The sequence below is a fragment of the Humulus lupulus genome, chromosome 7 (genome assembly GCF_963169125.1).
Source record: "Humulus lupulus chromosome 7, drHumLupu1.1, whole genome shotgun sequence".
Lineage (NCBI taxonomy): Eukaryota > Viridiplantae > Streptophyta > Magnoliopsida > Rosales > Cannabaceae > Humulus > Humulus lupulus.
The window spans coordinates 72961514-72985742 of NC_084799.1; positions in this window are offsets into that span (position 1 = coordinate 72961514).

Below are 24229 nucleotides of genomic sequence, written 5' to 3' on the forward strand. Positions count from 1 at the left end.
CATGGAATTATTAAAAGCTTTTCATTAGTTGCACATCCCCAAGCAAACGGACAGGTCGAAGCCGTGAATAAAACCCTTAAAGATACCCTGAAGAAGAGGCTTGAAGACGCTAAGGGAGCATGGCCAGAGCAGCTGCCTGAAGTCCTCTGGTCGTATAGAACATCTCACCGAACAGCGACAGGTCATACCCCATTTTCCTTGGCCTACGGGTATGAGGCTATGTTACCTGTCGAGTTAGATCCCCCCTCACATCGACATATAACATACGACCAGGACCAGAACAGCCAACTAATGATGGAGTCCCTAGACTCAATTGACGAGATACGGGAGAAGGCCTAACTCCAAGTTGCTGCATACCAGCAAAAAGTCACCCGGTACTTTAACTCCAAAGTTAAAGAAAGAAAATTCAACGTCGGTCACTTGGTGCTACGACGAGTTTTCTTAAATACACGCGACCCCACTGCTGGAGTACTCGGACCTAATTGGGAAGGACCTTACCAGATTGAAGAAGTCCTTCATCCGGGCACCTACAAACTTGCATGCCTAAACGGAGATCTTGTTCCACGTTATTGGAATGGAGAACACCTGCGCAAGTATTATCAGTGAACAGTCCTTTTTAAAGGACTGGCTTGTATTAAATTTTACTTTTTACAAGTTTTGCAAAGAGGGTTAGCCATGTTGTATGGCTAATCGCTCATATATGTAAGATTCTATTTTAGAATCACTCGTAAAGACATGTTTAGTCCATTTTTAATACGAGATTATAAGGGACTGTGCACAGCCAGTCATTCTTGCCAACCTTTGTAAATTTATATTTACAAGTATTTGTTCATTACGTGTGTTGTTTTGCTGTATTACAAGTATTACTCTATCACCTGAGCAGAAATGTTCGAACAGGTCATGGTCAAGGCAAGTGACCAAGGACCTAAAGCTCCTCGATCACTTGGGGGGCATATAAGGCACATCAATAGCAAAGCGTACCATGAGGTATGTAAACACATGAACAAAATGAGTGAAAGCATGCTAAGGTACTTAGAGTATTTTTCAAAATTTATATTTTGCTAAATCAAGCCAAAGTACTATGCTAAGTTTGGTCATGCGGACAGATGTTATAGTAGATGAAAATATTATAACATTATAAAGCAATCTTTTACACCGTAAGCATCACTGCTTGGATGTAACTGTTCAAATAAAAGGAAAAGTTTGCTGCCCATGCAGCAAATTCAAAAAAGATATTGTCTTTACATCACGACCCGTGGGTCGTGTAATTAAACGAAAGAAAAAATAATAATAAAAGCTCAAGAGACATTAGGAGCAGGAGGGTCTTTATTAGCGTTCTGGTTGGTCGCATCCTCGGCAACTCCTTCTTCCTCTGCGCCAGCGATGCTTGGGGAAGCAGGGATCCTTGCTCTTGCCTCCTCTTCAGCCAGTTGAGCAGTGCAGCGGGCCAGCTCAGCAGTCCTAACATCTTCTGAAAGATAACCAAAGTTGGCGCCCTGATTGTTTTTCCAGAAATTGTAAAAACACTGGAGCGTCACGTTCTTATACCTTTCCAGATTCTTGGAGTTGTCAAGCTTCAGCTGCTCTACTTGGCTCTCAAGGGTAGTGATGGCCTCGTCCTTGGACTTGAGCTCCTCGCCCAGTCTCTTGCATTCGCGATATTGGACTCAGCTGGACTCCTGATACTCCTCCCTCTGCTTCCTTATAGCTGCCTTCGAAGCTTCAGCCTCTAATAGCTTTGTCACTGCAACATCCCTCTGCTGAACGATCGCCTCCAACTCCTTCGCATGCCTTTGCAGCAGAAAGGTCCTCGGCTGCTTTCACCTAGTACCTCTCGATGGCCTGTGCCCGAGCCTGGTCGATGGTAGCTTGGGCACGGTTACGACCAGCAGTTGCAGTCAGCAAGGCCTGTGGACAAAGGATAAAAGTTAGAATCTGTTGCAAAGAATAAAAGACTAAGGCCAAAGAGATAAGAAGCACTTACGCTGGCCATTTCATTAAGAGCCCTGTTCAGAATTTGGTCAACCCCCATTTTCTCTGCCTCAGCCATCGCATCCTTACTACGATCGTACTTCACGATGTGTGCAAGGCAGTCCTTGGCCGCTCGCAGAGCGCGGCTCGAGAGTTTGGCCCCGAGAGTCTCGTCCCGTTAGGTCTGTTCCTTGGCAGCTGCAGGTTGAGGGGTCATCATCGCAGGTGGAGTTTCCTTTTCAGTAGGAGCCGAAGGCTGAGCAGAAGTTTTCCCAGTTGGCACGTCCTTGGAAGGATCTTCTGTTCGACCCTTTTTGGCAGGTCCCTGGCTTGTTTCGCCGTTGTGTCTCCTTGACGACTTCCGCCGAACCAGGGGAACTTCTACTTCCTCCTCAGCCTGGTATAAGTAAAAAACGTTGGGAGTAGCCATATCTGCATACAAGTAAACACATGCAAAGGGTAAGATAAAGACAGATAAAAACTCTCGATAAAACAGAAAAGAGGTCACAAGGTTAATACCTGAGCTACAACTAATGGTCGCTACATTATTGACTCTATTAGTCATACACTCATTATCTGGCATGAAGAAGTCTGGCCCTAGATTTGGAGTATATGTAAAGTTGCCCTCCCCGTCAAACATGTGACAGGGAATGGGCAAGCTATTTAAAAGCAAAATAACTTAACAGTTCTCATCAGAGGATTCCCCCAAGTCCACAACCGGCTCTTTTGCCTTTTGTTTCCCCTTGCCTTGGGGAGTAGAAGGCCTTTCTGCAGAAGGATTGCCCGTGGGCTCCCTGATTGTAACCCCCGTCAGCCTCCTTCGAGGAGGGGACGCAGGAGGTTGCTGCTCGGGAACCCCCTCGGCAGTGGCATCAGCTACCACGGGTCCTCTTGTTTCATGGCGAGGATCCAGGAGGCCGGCTAGCCTCAGATTATCATCAGTAACCAGGGACTTGACGCTTTTTTCTACGTCTGTCATCCTGGCCAGTGCATTGGACCTCAACACCATGTCTGGTGTTGGGGTCGGACGTAACCATGGGCCTGAAAGACAAAATGTACTTTAAGAAAAATGAAGGGAAATTCGCTGATGAAAAGTACCGACCAGTAAAAGCAGCACTTACCTCCTCAAGCGAAGGCCAAGTTGTTGCTGGTTATGTCAGGAGTAAGGAAGTACTCCTTGATGTACTGCCCCACGTTGGATATGTGTGTGGTGGCACTTAGGAACGTCTGGTTTGTCTCCTGGTGACAAAGATGGAAGAAGCCCGTCCCATATTGTTGAGGGTTGGACTTGAGGTCAAAGAGATAATTGACCTCATGGGGGGTAGGTTCTGGCCATTTTTTAAGTTTGTACAGGATATAGAGTGCGGCCAGCATTCTATATCCATTTGGAGTAATTTGGAAAGGGGCAACATCGAAATAATTAGCCACCCCCTGATAAAAAGGATGTAGAGGGAGGCTAGCCCCCGCCTCTATGTGATACCGAGACCAAGCACTGTATACACCTCCAGGGAGGTTAGCCCTTTGGTCTGCAGAATGAATTTTGAGGTTGCCCCTGTGAGGGGATACTTCCTAAGATAGTTAGCGAGCATCCTAGGAGTCACTAGGCTGGTTGGGGGAAAATACCACTCGACATCAGGCAGGTTCTGATGGCGAGGACGGGCTCTAGTTTGGATATTAGGGTCAGGAGCAGGATTTTCTCAGCCACTGGTCGAAGGAACCCTGGCCTGTGAATCAGGCTGGGCAGGAGGGTTTGGACTATCGTCGGATTCAGGTCTTTTCTTGCCTAAGGATTTGGAATGAGCCATTTGAGGAGGAGAAGGACGAGGTCTGGACAAAGATCGTGAAAAAGGAATCTCGTGGATTCGGTCGGCCGGTTGTTCTTCGCCTTCGAGCATCTGGGCGAGAAGATCGTCGTCGATGGGCCGTTCACCTCCCCACAAATCTGGCATCAAAGTCTGCAAACAGAAGAATGGGGAGGTGAGGATAGAGAATTTTTAAAGGCTTTTTAGAATAACGCTGATCGAGTATAAAAGTCGAGCTTTTATACAGCAGCATTCTAACAAAAATCTAAATCTTTCCACACGAACAGTTTGAGAAACGGATCAAAGGGTGAAAGTAAAAAGTTTTTCAAAAAAGCTTTTTCAACTCCCCTTAGGGCGGGAAAAACCTATTTTTCGACTGGCCTAAAAATCAAATTTTTACTTTGATTTTACGTCCTAAAAGTATGATCCCAACTATCAAACTAACTCGTAACCTTTTTCACCCACAAGACACTCTATTAACAAACATCTCAACCCAGAAGTAGATGAACTCAAACAGTCGACAAACAGAATCATGCATTACAAAAATACAAAACATAAAGATTCGAAGACTTACTAGAGAGAAGATCGTGGAAAATGATAAAGAATCTTCGGAAATCGAGGAGCTCTCGGGCTGAACCTGGAGGATACAGAAGAATGGCCTCTGGGAGAAGACGAAAGCTCTGGTTTTAGGGTTTATGGAATGAGTAATAGCGTGCGTAAAACGAAAAAGAAAGCTTCGGAGATGTTATATAAGTTTGTCTGTGGCATTAAAAAGGTGTAATCATCAGTTTCCCTTTTTTGAAGTATGGGGAAGCGGGATAGCTGTCGAATTATTACTGGGGAACCGAAAAGTCATGATTAGACAGGAGTAGGTTGCTTTTTCCAAGAACACACGAAGGGTTCTGACACGTATGGCGGGGTCACCGAAGGGTCGTTCGCTCACAAGTTTATTTATTGCTCGTTATAAATAAACTTGGGGGGCAAATGTTATCCAAAAAATTGGCATTGATGACGTGGCAAGTGATCCCTAGACACATGGCTGACATCTGGAGGAACTCTGCTAGTGTATCGACCGGAAGGTACATTATAAGCAGGAGGCGGCCCAGTCTTTCTTGCGACCAGTCTGGTCGATGGTTCTGCATACAGCATCGTGTTCGAATAAAGATCTTTGTAAATCCCGAAATTAACTCACGCAATCTCCTGAGTATCCGATTATTCAGGAGAGAATATCTGTAACAATCTCGTGTAAACCCCCTTGAGCCTATAAATAGAGAAAAATAGCTCAAGGAAGGGACTTTTGGGCTTTCGAATTATTGGAGACTAGAGTAATTCTACCTGAAATATTGTATTGTTCTTCAGAGGTTAGTGAAGCTCATTGAACCCTTGTTCTTTGATCACTCCTTTGATTCTTACATCAATAACAATCTAAGTGGACGTAGGTTATTACCAGATCCTGGGGCTGAACCACTATAAAACATCGTGTTCTTATTATTTTTGTCATTCGATTCTTTTCAACGCATTCATTCACATCAAGCATATTCTGACTTCGTGTCAGTTGACCAAAATCTGGGTCAACATATTTATATTTATTTTTAATTATATATAATAATTTAAGATATTTAACAATTTAATAAATTTATATATATATATTGATGCAGTTTTTCGCCAACAGTGAATCAAGAAAATAACAAGGATGAATTAGTGCTTAATGGTAAATCAAAATAAGAAAATTACTCTCAAGAACACTGGCATTTTTACGTAGTTCAGTGATTAAAATCCACCTAGTCCACGAGTCTATATTATTATTGTTTTTCTCTCTCTATTTTGACAGAGTCTCGGTATTACAGAATAACCGTCTCCTGTCCAATATTCTCAATATTTATAGAGAAACTCCTTGGACAGGTTTGGGTAACCGCGTGAGTTAATCACATATTTGCATATATATTACACTTTATTATAAGATATTCTCATTTATATTAGGATACGATTTGATCATGAAATAAATAGATTCCTAATATCTAGGACATTAAATATCACAGGCTGGCCATAGACGATCGTATAAATCATCCGAGTCTTCGGGGATTCACGGACACGCCATATCCTCAATCTACCATGAGCTGAATACATCTTCGAGCTCGTGTCATGGAGGTCATGTCTGATAAGTATTACAAGCTCTTGCTTTTCAACTTAGGTATCCCTAGCTCGAACAATCAGCACGAGAATCGTGCCGTTAACGTAAAGAATACTTAGATTTATAAGCTATTCCCTCCTTGCAGTCATCTGCCAGCTATACACGATCTGAGTGAAAGACTCGTGCTGAAATTAGGATACACATTTGCCCCCCAAGTCCGTGCTCGTGGATTATGACATCATCTTCTGACCTACACAATAGGGACTTTCAGACTTCCATTACAATTTCCCATACTTGTCCACTGCTCGAGTACTGGACACGCAGAACATTATCATTGACGTATGTTCGGGTTTCAAGGACTGCGATAATGGTCTTGTCAAATTTTTGCCGCTCTTTTGTCCTTTGAAACATAGCCCTGGGATCTTGTACCAACCCAACCAGATGGCTCACACTGATTTATGTCATTTACGTATAAATTGGATAGATAATTATCAGAGTTCATCACCTTTTGTTCGAAAACTTTCTCTATCTTCTCTCTTCTTTGTCTTTCAAATCTTCTTCCTTCTCCAAGAAAAGAGAACCCAAAAAATTCTTGTTGCAAGATCTCTCCGACATTTGGTTGTTCAATTACTCAGGAGTGAGTCTCCCATGCCTTGCGAAATATACTTCTTCATCCAACGAACACACTGTAAGTATTGTCATTTCAAATAAACTCTTTCTTTACTAATTTCTGCCTTTTATTTACCATGATTTGTCGTAGTAGATATTAGGGTGTTTTCTTGATATTTTTGGCACATAGGTTTTAATTTTTAGGCTTATTTGAGAAGGTTTAGAATATCATTTACAATTGTGACATTCACGAAACTGGGTATTTTCTGGGTGAATCTTTGGAAATGCCCATTAGGGGTATAGAAGATGAAGCGTTAAAGTTCAAAAACCAGATTGCTTAGGTAACATGCTTCTTAGGTGGTTTTTCTCTAAATCTCCCCCAAGGACAGTAGTAGCCGGATTTTCTGACACGCGGATCCCTAAACACTAGGGGTTTGTTGGGAAAACCGAGGCGCGTAGCGTAGGGTAGCGCGTGGCATCACGCAATGGGTTGAGACTAATTCAGCTCGTATATCAAAAGACCATTTTCCTTCGTGCTTCCGTGCCTTTACCTTTACAAAATCTTAGGTCGCCTATTAAGTGACTCGTCATTCTTGTTCATTAGGTGATCTAATGGCACCTAAGAAGAACATATCCTAGAAGAGCGTACCCAAGAAAAATGCATCTGGCTCCTTATCTCAACAAACCAACAAGGGAAAAGAGATTTCCCCCGACTCTCCTCTTCCTCATTTTGGCCCTGTGGTGGAAAAGAAGATTGTGATTGACCCTAATGCGTTCTTCGAGGTAGAGACAATCGTCTCCAAGATCATGACCCAAGGAAGGGTCAATAAAATAATGTTGAGCCACAACATAGAGGTCGGGTCCGGCGTTCTCATTGCCCGTCCTCCGTTCGAAGGGGAATGGAGATGCGCGCCCCTCCAGGATGACTTTGCGGCCTGGAGTGATGAGCACTTAAAGGCAGGAGCCTTCCTTCCCCTTAACTAATATTTTGCTGACTTCCTCAACTACGTGAAGTTGTCACCGTTTCAGCTCCCCCCCAACTCAGATCGGCTTTTGGCGGGGTTGAAATACCTCTTTTTAAAACACCAGTCGGAGGTCCCCAGTCCGGCAGACATCCTCTACTTCTTCTGTCTTAAGGCCAACCTAGAGCAAGGAGAGCGAGGTGATGGGTTCTACTACCTCACCAGATTCCCAAACTCAGCCTCGTTTATCGAGCTCCCTAGCCACCCCAACGACTATAAGGATCAATTCTTTATGTCGAATGGGTTCCGCAACTGGGAGCATCGATACTTCAACCGTCCTCGTAAGTCTCCTTTCTTTTCTCAGCTCATGAAATTATTCTCTTTTTTTTAATAGACATACTCCTTGTATTTATACTAATTGATTTTACCATTTTTTGTGCAGCCATATTCGCGAGGACGAAGAAGTATGCGACCCTCGGAGGTCAGTATGACACCTTATCTGGGCTTCCAGCCCGCGAAAAGGATTACCGCCAGCTCGTGACTGACGTCATGATGCTAGCATGCAAATTGATCGGTGAAGGCCAGACTTTGGCCTTAAGAAGGACATGGGCTACCCTTCCAGTAGTCCCCGTGTAGCGACCCAAAATCGCTAATAAGGCTTAAGGGCCTTGATTAGTGTGCCAGGAGGGCATTAATGGAATAATTGTGATTTAAATGAGTAATTATATGATTAATAATGTTTATATGATAATTGATTATATTATGTGGTAATATGATATGAAATGAATATGTGATATATGTGAGAACCACATTATTATGTGGACAGGTTTGCAAAGCATGACTCAAGACGATTTCAAGGTCAAATAGTGGGGAAAGTCACAACGGGGCTTAAGATATGACTTTGGATAAGTCAGGAGTATCTTTAGATAGCGGGTAGTGATCTGGACTATCGGGTCATGAAAATAAATATATGGAGATATATTTGAGGTTAGGATGTCTAGGCAGGAATATTGGGGGATTTTACCATTTTGGCCTCGGGGACGGTTCCGGCACCCCAAGCCTCGGGATCAACTTAACAGATAAGTTAGACATAAAGAAGCTTTTAGAAGAAAAACATAAACCGATTAAACACTCTCACCTTAGCTCTCTCTTTCTCACGCTCAAGGGAAACAAAGGGAAGGAAAGAAACACAGAAAACTAAGGGGAACAAGCTGGAATTTCTGGGATTTGTGGTGAGGATTTGGAGGTTTAGCTCAGGAGTAAAACAAGAACTAAAATAGGGACTAAGGTAAGCATCTAATTCTATTTTCTGTGGTTGAATTCTGAGTTCTAGCTGGGTTTTGGTTAAGTGTTGAAACAAATATGGTTTTGATGTTCTAAGGCAAAATTAAGAAGGGAATTTGGGAACTTAGCTTGGTTGTGGCTTGGTGAAGTGATTCAAGAGCAAGGGTAAGTTTCAACTCCTGGTTTAGAGGCTTTAAATTGGGTTTGAATGGCTGGTTTGAGTAGTTGTAACTCTTGAGTTTCAGAAATTGGAAAAGATAAGATTAGTGTGTGCTAGGCTGTGTTTTCTGTGGAATTATGTTGTTTAGATCATGCTAAAGGAGTTGGGATTAATTGGTTAGGAGTTGGGGAACTTTGGGATGGATTTAGGTGAGGTTTTAGGCTTAGAAATGGTGTAAATTCTGGGTTCGGAAGGGAGGGTCACGACTCTGTTCTAGAGCGCTGCGGCCCTAGCATGCAAAGGAGCCAAGGAGGCTCGGCCAAGGAGGCACGCCGCGGCGCCCAAGGCAAGGGCCGCGGCGCGTGTGTGGTTCAGCATGGGTGTTGGTTATATTTTGGGGAAGGGCCACGACTAGGCTTCGGGGGCCGCAGCCCTTGGTTGCACACATGAGATTTTGAGGGATTTAGGCACGGGGATGTGGTCTAGCGTGCTCGGGTTTGGTTTCACCACCGTGCTTGGTGGAATTTGGAATCCCGGGAGTTAGCTTTGTAATTGGAAACCTATATTGGAGTATTAATGGAACCTTAAACTTTGGTTGTGACTAGGTGACCAAGACTTAGGCTCGGGAACGGATCGTGCTTGAGAGGTGTTGCTCGTAATTCAATAACCGCGCAGACTAAAGGTAAGAAAACTGCACCTGGTTGAATATACGTGACGGGACTAAGGGCTCCCTATTGTAAATGCTTGAAAAGATGGTATTAGGCCATGCAAGCCATTTGGTGAACCAACGGACTAAGGGTGCCAAGGGTTACACTAGCGCACAGGGCGCGGCTCGGCCACTGGTAGCCGAGGACAGCTTATTATGCACTGAGCTCAGTTTAAGCGGGTCGGAGTCAGTGGGTTAAATAGAGGGTGCGACCTAAGTCGTCGGCCCTGAATATTATGTGATATGAGTATTATATGTGGTAGAATATATCTCAAATTGGATTGTATATGATGAATACCTGTTGAGGATTATCTTATGGGAATATGTGCATATTGAATTATTTGTCTGTTATTATTGTTTGAGTTGTTTATGATGTTTTCTTGCTGGGCCTTGGCTCATGGGTGCTACGTGGTGCAGGTAAAGGCAAGAGCAAGTTAGATCAGCTCTGATTGGAGAGATCAGCGAGCAGAATGTACATAGCCAGATGCTCGGCCGCCACGGTTGAGATCTAAGCAAGAACATGGAACCTAAAGACTGTCTATTTTGCCTTAGTATGGCTAGTTGATATACATGTATTTTTGGGAGTCTGTAAACTTGTTCTAACTTTGTTTTCATATGGCTTCCCATGCTTATTACAGTTTAAATATATGAAATGAGTCTTTTGAGACCAAAATCTTTTTAACCTTAGCTTTTACATGTTTAGTGACACGTTTTCAAATTAAAGACTTGATTAGCAAGTCCTGCACCTTTATAAGTACACAGTGTAACGGTCCTGGCTATCCAGGGCGTTACACCCCATGCTCCCGCCTCCCCAAGAAGGAAGCCCTAAGGCCGCTGAGGGGGAGGAAAAAGAAGAAGACGAGGTCCCTCTTGTGAGGAAGAGGCGGGCTCCCGAGGATGCTCAGGGCCCTAACCTAGAACGAGCTGAATCAGAGGCAGCAGCCAGCCCCTCCGGCCAAGGTAACCCATATCCTTATAGGGAATTAAATAGGGCTATCGCCGATTTTAGGCTAGTTAGATTTAACCCAAACCAGCTCGTCCACTGCCATCCTAGCAATCCAGACCGTAACATAACCTTGCTTCAGTGTGTGGACCATCTAGTGTTGCATTATGATATGGGTTTTCCTAAGGGTACCGTTGTTGTAGACAGCACCTCAAACTTTAGGTCAGCTATTTTTGAGGAATATGGGACCAATCGTAGGTCGTGGCCTTCTTTGCTCCAGGGCGCTCTTGCCCTTGGATTTAAGCAATATGTAGATGAGTCTAGCTTCGAGGTAGAACTTGAGCCTGAACCTCCTGTAATTCGAGAAATTGTAGACATAGACTCCCTATCTCCTCCAGTAGTCCCAAAGGTCGGAGGTCGTGATAATAGACTCCTCCCTCAGCCCGGAGGGTAGGATTTTCATTTATTTCTTTTAGGTAAATTTAAGACTTTACTTGTGTATTAACTCCTTTCTTATTCTTTTCAGGTGAAGAGATGGAACGACCAGGAGCTCCCGACCTCCGCACAGTTTTCCAGGAGGGAAAAACCAGCTCGGGTCCTGTTATAAAGAAGCCTCGATACACAACAAAGAAAATGCCTCATGCGACAGGAAATACCTCTAAATCTCCGGCTAAGGGGAAAGGCACGAGCTCAACAGCTCCGACTTCCATCGTAACGGAGAAAAGGGCTCCTCCTCCACCTCCTCCTCAATTTTTCCACCTGCTCCTTCTCGGGATCAAGTTATACAAGTTGATCCCCTAGCTCCTATTGTCCCCACCGCCACCATGTGCATCCCAGTCAATTCCCAGGATCTAGAGAAGATCCCCGATACTTTTTGAGGGACCCTCTACGAGACGGCAAACAACGTGGTGGAGCACATAAATAAAGCCAATCTGAGGGATCTGAGGATGATAGAAGAGAGGAGCCCGGAGAACGTCTTGGAATCCGCCTTGGGAATGACCCTCACAGTAAGATATTTTTCCTTATTGAGCATGTTTTTTATTTAGCCCTAGTATGTGTCTAACTTGTCTCTTTTTTTTTTGCAGTCGGTCCTGGCTCAGCACCGCAGTATAGCCCATGCTAGGGCTAGGAATGATGAGCTCCAGGCTGCCAAGACCGCCCTGGCCACTACCCAAGAAAGTGAGCGAACTGCAAAAGCTGTCCTTGCAACTGCTCAAAAAGGCGAGCAGGATGCCAAGGCTGTTCTTGCACCGTCTCAAGAAAGCGAGCGGTGATGGTTGCTAAAGCCCAAATCGGCACACAATGTTTTTGACCACAAAGTCGAGGACTCTCTTTGAAGTGATGGTTGCTAAAGGCTCGACCTCTACTCATTTCGTAAAATAATCGATGGCAACCACCGCATAACGAACTCCTCCTTTTCCCATAGGTAAATATCCTATTAAATCAATTCCCCATACTGCAAACGGCCATGGGGATGAGATCATCGTTAGCTCGACTGGAGCAGCTCGTGCAACTGTGGCAAAACGCTGGCATTTGTCGCATTTCTGAAAATAGGAGATGGAGTCCTTTGTTAAAGTGGGCCAAAAATACCATTGCCCTAAAATTTTCAAAGCTAGGTTTTGCCCCCCAGCATGATCTCCACAAAAGCCTTCATCCACCTCTTGCAGAATGGTTTTAGCCTCCTCAGGCAGAACACATCGTAGAAGCGGCAGTGAATGACCACACCGATATAACGTTCCATCTACTATCACATACCTCGGAGCTTGATAAAGTATCTTTCTCGCGTCCTTTCTTTCCTCAGGTAGCCTTCTTGTTGTAAGATACTCCACTATGGGGGTCATCCAGGTCGGCCTTGTGTCAATCATCTCTTTCTCTTTCATTTTTTCTGCCACGCTTGGACTCTCTAGGAATTCCACTGGAACTACGTTCAAAGTCTCAGCTTTCTTGGTGGTGGCAAGTCTTGCCAAAGCGTTAGCATTAGTGTTCTGCTCGTGAGGGATCTGTTCGACAGTACCAATCTCAAATTCTGACAACTCTTTCTTCACCTTAGCTAGGTAAGTTGCCATCTTGGTACCACGCGCTTGATATTCCCCCATTACTTGATTAACCACAAGCTGGGAATCACTATAACACTGGACAACCCTTGCTTTCAATTCTGTTGCCACTCTGAGCCCAGCTAACAAAGCCTCGTACTCAGATTCATTGTTTGAGGCTTCGAATCCAAACCTCAATGATGTATGAAATCGATACCCCTCTGGAGAAATCAATAAGATTCTAGCTCCGGATCCATTTTTGTTAGATGAGCCATCCATGAATATTCTCCATAACTCCAGTATTGGGTCCTTCAACAACTCTTCCTGAAATCTGGTACATTCAGCCACAAAGTCAGCAAGGGCCTAGCTCTTGATCGAGGTCCTTGGTATGTATAGTATCTTGAACTGATTGAGCTCTACCGCCCATTTTAAAAGAGTCCCGACGCTTCAGGTTTTTGTAATACCTGCCTTAGAGGTTGGTCGATCATGACGTGGATAGAATGGGACTGTAAGTATGGTCTAAGCTTCCTAGAAGCCAATATCAGGCAGAATGCTATCTTCTCGATTAGCGAGAACTGAGATTCAACCCTAAGAAGTCTTTTACTTATATAGTATACTGATTTCTGAGCACGATCTTCTTCCCAAACTAACACAGCGCTGGCAGCATTTTTTGTTACGGCCAAATATAGGAACTCTTCAACAACTCTTCCTGAAATCTGGTACATTCAGCCACAAAGTCAGCAAGGGCCTAGCTCTTGATCGAGGTCCTTGGTATGTATAGTATCTTGAACTGATTGAGCTCTACCGCCCATTTTAAAAGAGTCCCGACGCTTCAGGTTTTTGTAATACCTGCCTTAGAGGTTGGTCGATCATGACGTGGATAGAATGGGACTGTAAGTATGGTCTAAGCTTCCTAGAAGCCAATATCAGGCAGAATGCTATCTTCTCGATTAGCGAGAACTGAGATTCAACCCTAAGAAGTCTTTTACTTATATAGTATACTGATTTCTGAGCACGATCTTCTTCCCAAACTAACACAGCGCTGGCAGCATTTTTTGTTACGGCCAAATATAGGAACTCTTCAACAACTCTTCCTGAAATCTGGTACATTCAGCCACAAAGTCAGCAAGGGCCTAGCTCTTGATCGAGGTCCTTGGTATGTATAGTATCTTGAACTGATTGAGCTCTACCGCCCATTTTAAAAGAGTCCCGACGCTTCAGGTTTTTGTAATACCTGCCTTAGAGGTTGGTCGATCATGACGTGGATAGAATGGGACTGTAAGTATGGTCTAAGCTTCCTAGAAGCCAATATCAGGCAGAATGCTATCTTCTCGATTAGCGAGAACTGAGATTCAACCCTAAGAAGTCTTTTACTTATATAGTATACTGATTTCTGAGCACGATCTTCTTCCCAAACTAACACAGCACTGGCAGCATTTTTTGTTACGGCCAAATATAGGAACAAGGGCTCTCCGGATATAGGCTTAGAAAATACTGGGGGTTCGACCAAATGCGTTTTTAGGGCGAGGAGCGCCAGCTCGCACTCTTCAGTCCATTCAAATTTCTTATTTCCCTTGAGCAAGTTATAAAAGGGCAAACACTTGTTAGTGGACTTTGAAATAAATCGGTTTAGCGCTGCCACTTTTCCATTCAAACTCTGAACTTCTTTGCGCGAGCTGGGCGAAGGCATCTCCAACAATGACCTAATTTTCTCTGGGTTTGCCTCTATCCCCCTTGTATTGACTATGAACCCCAGAAACTTTCCTGACGCTACTCCAAAAGTACATTTCTAGGGATTTAGCCTCATATTGTATTTCCTGAGGATCTTAAAACATTCCTTCAGATCGGAAACGTGGTTATCGGCAGTCTTTGACTTGACTAGCATATCATCGACATACAATTCCATGTTTTTCCCAATCTAATCAACGAACATTTTGTTGACTAACCGTTGGTAGGTAGCCCTAGCATTTTTCAGCCCGAAGGGCATAACTTTATAACAGTATACATTTACCGGAGTCATAAAGCTAGTATGCTCCTAGTCCGCAGGATTCATCGCGATCTGGTTATACCCAGAATACGCATCCATAAAGGACATGAGCTCGTGCCCTGCGGTGGCATCTACCAACTGATCAATCCTCGGCAATGGGAAGCAATCCTTAGGACAAGCTTTATTTAGATCAGAGAAATCGATGCAAGTCCGCCACTTTCCATTCGGCTTCGGTACCAGAACGAGATTCGCTACCCAGATCAGATATTTAGCTTCCTGAATGAATCCACACTTTAATAACCGAGCTACTTCTTCTTCCAATGCCTCAGCTCGGACTATTCCCAAATGTCTCTGTTTCTGGGAGTTCGCAGGCACACTTTTATCCAAGCTCAGGGTGTGCATGATCACACTTGGGCTTATTCCCACCATGTCCTCATGAGACCAAGTGAAGACATCTAGGCTCCCTTGTAGAAAATTAATCAACTCCTCCTTCCTATCATCGTCAAGATTTTTTCCAATCTTAACGACTCTTGAAGTGTCTGTGGGATCTATATTTACTTCCTCGAGCTCCTCAATAGCTTGGAGCTTTGACCTGTCCTCGCCCATTCGTGGATCGATGTCATCATTTAGGGTGACCCTTCTATCCATTGTTTCTCGAGGTTTTTCCGTCCTAGAGGCGACTTCCACCTCATGGGACTCCTCACCTCTGTCACTTATGGCCATTGCATGTTGCCCGGGTTGTGACTTTCCCTTCATGGAAATGCTATAACATTCCCTGGCAGCAAGCTGATCGCCTCTGACAGTGCATATTCCCGCAAACGAGGGGAATTTGATTGCTAGGTGACAGATAGAGGTTATGGCTTCAAAGGCCATTAATGCAGGTTGGCCCAAAAATGCATTGTATGCGGCCGGACAATCAATGACCACAAACTCAAGAAGCTTGGAGACGGTTCTTGAACCTTCACCCAATGTCACCTGTAACGCCCTAAACTCCAGGGACTGTTACGGTGTGCCTTCTAAATAGTGTTAAACTCGCTAATCGAGTCATTTGGCAAAAATCGTGTAACTAAGTATGATTAGCAGTTTAGGGATTAAAATTTTTGGATAAGATATAACGTTTCATTAGAACGTTTAATATATATATTAGGATCCCAAAATTATAATTTCAGAGTCTACTACAGGAAAATATTTACAACAGGCCGATCTAAGCGGCAAAACAGGGTTTAACCCTAGTTCCTCTTCAAACCTCGGCCGTGGTGGACGAGCAGCTGCATATGTACACATCATCACATAAGCTCTCCAACTTAGGGATGGTCCATCTTTCTTTTGCCTTTACCTGCACCACATAGCACCCGTGAGCCGAAGCCCAGCAAGAAAACGTAATATGCTCATGAACATATATAACATGTCATCAGATCATAAGGCACACGCCTAGCAGATATAGCCCTATTCAGCAGGCAAATAAGTTCTCAAAATGTTGAGTATAACACATCAACCAATGGTCATAATAATCATCCAGGACTTTTAGCCCCAATATAGAAGAGTGACAGTGGTACAATTGTTAGGAGTGTGTCCTAAAAGCATGTAAAAACATTTTCTTTTTCTGTGAATATATAAATACGATGGGTTTATTATTATTGTTATATTTAGATTGTTAAATTATTGTTTGAATAATTTTGTAAATATCAGTAAAATTCCATATTCATTATTGAGGATGTGATCTTGTATTAGTACGAGAGAATTAAGATCACATAAATGAATAAAAGTAGTCAACAACAACAAATTAAAGTTATGGAATTCTTTAATTGGAGTTGTAAGTACGGTTTACTGAGTATCATTATGATACAAATAATCTAGATTCGGATTATTGATGTGGTAAGACATCTCGGTAAAGGTGCTTTATATAATATGATTATATATGACATGGACCGATGTGAATTAAAGTCTTTATCCAAAAACCATTTAACAATAAAAACTTGTAATTCATATCATAACTGATGATCATTTATAGATCAACCTGAATCCTGAGTGTGCATGAACTCCTGTTCATGTTTATTAAATCTTTTGATTCATTCATTAAGGTCTCTTCAAAGAATGAGGCTAATGACTTTTGTTTTGGAGATTTAATATCATGGATGGCTGGGAACATGTATCAACAATACGAAATCTAATCTTTCCTAACAGATCGTATATTAGTTCCCTTAAGGGTTAATTCTGGAACTGAGTGATTTTGAGCTCAAATCTATAATTAGATTATAGATTAATTATTCACTAGTGAATTAATGGTACTTAAGGAATAAGAAGTAAATTAGAAAGGTAAAATGGCAATTCTTCCATTCTAATTTATGAACTAATTAATTAGAGGGTTGAACTATTGTAAGATGGTTATATCAATGGACGACTTAAGAAAAAGATTTCTGTAAAAGTATATCTATAACATAAAGAGTACAATTCTGAATTTATAGTGGAGTAATATCAGAATTAATAAATTAACTATTATAATTAAAGAGTTTAATTATTTAGTTTTAATTTATTGGAGCTTAATGTTATAGGTCCATGGTCCCCGAAATGGCTCAAATAATCACTGTCAAAGGCAAATACAAAAATGGGCAAAAATGGGCAAAAAGGACTTATGTGATAAGTAAAATATTTTTCTATGTATCAAACATAATTATTGATTAATTATGTGTAATTAATTAATTGAGAATTAATTAATTATTTGATTTATCAGAAATATAATTAATTTTGAATTAATTTATTTTTGGGATTTTTGGTATTTAAATAATAATAAAATTGGGAAAAATCACATGCCTGCACATGCATGTGGTACACGTGTGGCACAGTGCACAGGAACTGTGCTACACGCATAAGAGAGAGACTTGGTCTCTTGATTCCCCAATTTTAGTTATTTAAATATTAAATAAATAATGAGATATTTTAATATGATTAAAATATTATTATTTAAACAAAAATCTGATAACTGATCAGTTATTTTGAATTTGTTTAAAATAACAAATATTTTAATATATTGGATATTATTAAATATGGGATATCAGTTTTCATAGAACGTAAGTTTTCAGGGATAGAAAAATATCTAGGATTCTCTCAGAGAAAAGAGAACAGTGACAAAAACAAAGGTCATTGTTCTTCACAAAACCTAGGTCCAAAATTTATCAGATCTCTTGTGTTGAGAATATCTGATAAATAGTTATTGCCTATTATTTGTATAGCGAGCCCACACTCGTTCTTTGGGTGACTGAGAACATTTTGGAAGATCTTGGTGTGAGATCTCAAGGATTCAGCCATACGAAAAGATATCAGCAAGGAAGGACCTAAGGTAATGTTTCTATTCTTGTCCTTGATTCAATATATATATGAGTGTGAAGAAGTAGATCTAGAAATCTTATGGGATTAATCTGACAATTTGATTGTTGTTCCGCTGCGCATAATCTCTGATTTGATCAATAAAAACCAACAACAATCACTAAGATGGTTTCTGTTCCCAATAGCCTTGTGACGATAGGGTCACCGGGGCTTAAAGATAAGTGATCCTTTCACTAGCTTAGGCAGGATAGGTATCTGGTGAAATAGTCACCAGCATAAACCAATCAAGTAGATAAGTGATCCTTTCACTAGCTTAGATCGGATAGGTGCATGATGATTAGTCACCAACATAACCTTCCTCATGACCATAGAGTCATAACCCTGGAATATTGTTCCCTAGCCATGTGACAAACAGTCACCTAGGCCATAGGCCATGGCTCTCAGTAACTAGTCTTAGACTAGGCAAACACTTATAAGATTCATTGACCTTAGGGTCGGTCCAGCATTAATGCCTTAGATCCATTCAACGCTGATATCGATTAGATCTAATATTCATTCGGCCCTGCGTTCAGGACGCTTATGCCGTTTCTGACTCTTAGGTCCGTATCCCTGACTAGTCAGTGCCATAAATAAGTAAGCAATGCCACCAAACATATATCACATATCCAATATCCGAATACAAGGCATTCATCATGCTTACTTAACAAGTACTAGTACAATTAGGACCATGCATAAACACAGAGGCTCAAGCTCTGAACATTCTCATATTCAATAACCATAGCATGCCCTAATCACATGTTTCTCGTGCATCTCATGCATCATATTAAACCACTTGACATGCCTCAACAATAATCATGCATGCCACACTTAATAATCCAACATGCATTCAGAATAACCATGCATGTCACATATACACAGGGTGCAGTTTTCTTACCTCAGATTCGAGCTAGAATCAATATAAGAACGACCCTTGAGAACGATCAACCTTTAAGCCCTTAGCGGTCACCTAGTCATAACCAAATATGGAACACCATCAATAAAAATGATCAACATAGGTTTCCAAACCAATATCTAGCCTCTGAGACATCAATCCAAACTAATCAAAGTAGTAGGAACCATCCTGAGGCCTAAAACTATGTTCCCGGGGTCAAAACACACAAACGGGCTCAACCCTGCTCAAGAGCCGTGACCCTGGCACCATGTGCCGCGGCCCCCAGCAAAACCTGAAGCAAGCACCGCAGCGCCCAACACCAAGGGCCGCGGCGCCCAAGAACAGGGTCGCGGCCCCCAACCCTGGGCCATCCCCAAACACGATTTTCAACTTCCCAAATCCTCCAAAAACATACCTAAACATTCCCAAATCATCAAATCAAATTTCCCAGGCTTCCCAATGGTCCAAAACCATCAAAACCCAAGGCTCAACCGAACCAAAAACTCAACGATCCACAAAAGCCAATTCTAAGCTTAGAAACTTTAAAAACTCAAAACTTCAAACTTAGATTACCTTTAATTGGGTTGTTTTCCATCGAATCCTTCGGTTAAGAAGCTTCTAATCTTCCCTAGGATCGCTATGCCTCAACTCTCGCTTCATTCCGACTTCTAGAACTCAAGATTTCTTAAAAAAGACTTCGAACGGTAAAATGAGCTAACGAAGGAGAGATGAAATATTTTCTAACGTACGTTCTATCTGACAAGCTACTTCAAACTTAAGTAACCTCAAATAAAACCTAGTGCTCGGGGTTCTAAAAACACCCCCGGGGACATTATAGTCAAAACTTCCAGAATTTCCTCCTAGCCTCAAATACTCCCAATTTATCATTAAATAAACATTTTTATTACCCAATAATCGACCTTGTTATGACAAAACCGCTAACTCATAATATAAGATCATCTCATGCCGAATAGCTCAAATATATCTCCATAATAGTGAAATCTCATTCACAAATTACGATATGCACCCAATTTACAAATATGCCCTCAACAGGCCAAATTACTAAAATGCCCTTATAATTATAAATACCTACATATGCATGCATTTGTCATCATATAATAATATAATTCACATTAACATGCATATAATCATTTAATACCATAATAGATCAATTATGGCCCTCCCGGCCTCCTAATCAAGGTCCTAACCCTTATTAGGAAATTCGAAGCATTACATCACCACTAACTCAATTGTTCCGATAGCTGATGACCCTTCTCCAGAAAACCCGTATAGAATCATGGAAGTTGCCTTCAGGTCGGTAACTGATAATCCATTTTTTTCTAAAGTGGACCTAAATAACAGATTCACAGAACTTCCATTATCTACTAGCGTCTTCCTAACTCTTCGGTTGGCGAGATGAACGGTTATCACCAGAGGATCGTTATGTGGGAATTGAACATGGCTGGCATCTTCCTCTGTGAAATTGATTGGTTGTTTTTCCAATGGTTGTTTCTTTGATAATCGTTGCTCTGGAACAAACTCGACTCCGTTATGGGATTTCAGCTCGTTGATATACCTCTTCTAGGCACCTCTGCTCGTGCCTGCCAAATGAGGTCCTCCCAAAATGGTGGCTATATCTCCTCCTGTTATCGGAGGAGGATTGTCCTAATTCACCTAAGCTCCTGTTTGATTCATTGGAGCTTCCAGAGCTGACAGAGTGTTTTGTCCAGCAGGCTGACTGGGAGTTGTTCGATTCTAGGCGTACTGAGCCAAAGGTCCCGCCCTAATGAGAGTCTCGATCTCATCCTTTAGGTGTATGTAGTCATTAGTATTATGACCGATATCATTGTGGAATTGACAGAATTTTGAAGGGTCTTTCTTCGCCCTTTGATTCTTTAATGGTTCTGGCTTCTTCCACGGAAGGCGAGCAGAATTTTCCAAGAAGATGCGTTCTCTAGTATCCGTGAGGTCGGTATATGCTATATAGACTGGTTTAAATTTCTCCACGGATTTTTTTTCTTTGTTCCATTTTGCTCGCCCTCACCATTTCCCTTTCTCTTGTTATTCCCCAATTGGTTATTCTGAGCAACAGTTTAAGCAGTAGCTGGTACATCCGTTGCTGCTCCGGGCAAAACAGGGACTTGGCTGGTTCCTACAACGGAAGCCCGTGCCTCTTCTAGGTTAACCCACCTTTGAGCTTAGTTCAAGAACTCATCAACAGTACTAACTCCTTTCCTCTGCAACTCTTGCCACAGATCGCCTCCAACAAGGATTCCCATCCTCATTTCCATAAGCTTAGAACTCTCGTCGGCATCTCTAGCTTGCGTAGCAACATTGGCGAACCTACTTAGGTATGCTTTCAGCGGTTCACCAGGTTGTTGCTTTACATTTGCCAGAGAGTCAGCTTTAACTCTAGCTGCTTGAGAAGCCCTAAATGCTCTTTTGAAATCAGCTGAGAAGCTTTTCCACGAGCTGATTGAATTCTTCTTGTACTGCTTGAACCACTGTCTAGGTGGCCCAATTAAAGTCGAGGGGAATATTAGGCATCTTAGCTCGGGCCCAATGTTGTGGACCATCATCATGGTGTTGAACATCCCCAAGTGGTCAAAAGGATCTCCGTCTCCGTCATACTTTGACAGAGGGGGCATCCTGAAACCCGGTGGATATGCAGTCGCCGCAATATTCGGGGCGAAAAGCTCGAGCTCATCCTCTGAATCACACTCATCTTTCTTCTTTTTTCGATAGGAGCCTTTTCATCAGCTCCACCATCTGGGCTAACCTTTCGAGGGTTTGGTCCCTGGTTCCTAGGTTATTCTGGGGCTGTTCAATAGCTCCCGTCCTGTCGTACGCATTCGGCGGGTTGTTGTCCCTCTAAGTTCGGGCTTGGTTTTGTGGGACATTCCCGTTATCACGTACTTTGGAAGGACCTCCCCCTTGACGAGTGTAACTAACTCCTTCATTTCGAACTAAATTTCTTCTCTGCGAGTTTAAATGATCTCACAGGTCAGGTTGTGGGTCGAACAAGGGACTCTAAACCGAATTCAGGTGATTTCTCAGATCGCCTTCAGTTCTGGTACCTCGATGGCTCTCAGACCAATAACTTCCATTAGCGAAGCTCACTGCTCGCGATTGAGGCTGAGGATCCAGACTATTGACACGTGTCTGCGAGACATAAGTAGGGGTAGATGGAGGAGGATTTCTCCTGCTATCCCCATAAGCAGGAATGTCCCGATGTTGGTTTTTATAGATCAAATCAGAGATTATACGCAGCGGAACAACAATCAAAATTGTTAATTTAACCCCACAAGATTTCTAGATCTACTTCTTCACATACATATATATATTGAATCAAAGAGATGAATTGAAAATTACCTGAAGTCCTTCCTTGCTGCTATCTTTTTGTACGGCAAAATTCCTTGAGATCTCACACCAAGATCTTCCAAAATGTTCTCAACACACAAAGAACGAGTGTGGGCTCGTTATACAAAACAATAGGCAATATCTATTTATTAGATGTTCTCAACACATGAGATCTGATAAAATTTGGACCTAAGTTTGTGAAGAACAGTGACCTATGCTTATAGCACTATTCTCTTTCTCTCAGGGAGATTTCACGATATATTTTCTATCACTGAAAAGTATCCCTCTGAAAAATTGATCTCCTATATTTAATATATCCAATATATTAAAAATAAATAATATTAGTTATTTTAAACAATTTTAAAAAATAACTAATCAGTTATCAGATTTTTGTTTAAATAATAATATTTTAATTATATTAAAATATCTCATTATTTATTTAATATTTAAATAACTAAAATTGTTGAACCAAGATTCTTCTAGAACCTTCGTGTGCATGTAGCACAATGAATGTGCACTGTGCTACACGCCCACCTCATGCCAGGGAGGGCATGTGATTTTTCCAAATTTTCATCATTATTTAAATACAAAGAAAACCAAAAATAAATTAATTCAAAATTAATTATATTTTTGTTAAATCAAACAATTAATTAATTACACATAATTATACAATAATTATGTTTAGTGCAGAGAAAAATATTTTACTTATCAAATAAGTCATTTTGCCCATTTTTGTATTTATCTTTGTCAGTGTTTGTTTGAGCCATTTCGGGGACCATAGACCTATAACATTAAGCTCCAATAAATTAAAAATAAATAATTAAACTCTTTAATCATTATAGTTAATTTATTAATTATGATATTTCTCCACTATAAATTCAAAATTGAACTCTTTATGTTATAGATATACTTTTACAGAAATCTTATTTTAAGTTGTCCATTGATATAACCATCTTACAATAGTTCAACCCTCTAATTAATTAGTTCATAAATTAGAATGGAAGAATTACAATTTTACCTTTCTAATTTACTTCTTATTCCTTAAGTACCATTAATTCACTAGTGAACAATTAATCTATAATCTAATTATAGATTTGAGCTCAAAATCATTCAGTTCCAGAATTAACCGTTAAGGGAACCAATATACAATCCTTTAGGAAAGATTAGATTCCATATTGTTGATACATGTTCCCAGCCATCCATGATATTAAATCTCCAAAACAAAAGTCATTAGCCTCATTCTATGAAGAGACCTTAACGAATGAATCAAAAGGTTTAATAAACATAAACAAGAGTTCATGAACTCTCAGGATTTTGGTTGATCTATAAATGATCATCAGTTATGATATGAATTACAAATCTTTATTATTAAGTGGTTTTTGGATAAAGACTTTTATTCATATCGGTCCCTGTCGTATATAATCATATTATATAAAGCACCTTACCGAGATGTCTTACCACATCAATAATACGAATCTAGATTATTTGTATCAACATGATACTCAGTAAACCGTACTTATAACCCCAATTAAAGAATTTCATAACTTCAATTTGTTGTTGACTATTTTTATTCATTCACGTGATCTTAATTCTCTCGTACTAATACAAGATCACATCCTCAATAATGAATATGAAATTTTTATGATATTTACAAAAATCATTCAAACAATAATTTAATAATCTAAATATAACAATAATAGACCATTGTATTTATTTATTCATTGAAATAATAAATGTCTTTTACATGCTTTTAGGACATACTCCTAACAATCTCCCACTTGTACTTAAAGCAAGTAAGGTATTTCTCTCAATCCCATATTACGTACATGACCCTCGAATTGCTTTGCAGGAAGCGTCTTCGTAAACGGGTCTGCCAGGTTATGTTCTGATGCGATTTTCAGAATGGACACATCTCCTCTATGTACGATTTCTCTAACTAAGTGGTATTTGCGCTCTATATGCTTACGATTTCTTGTGGCTTCTTGGTTCTTTAGAATTGGCCACTGCTCCACTGTTGTCACAGTAA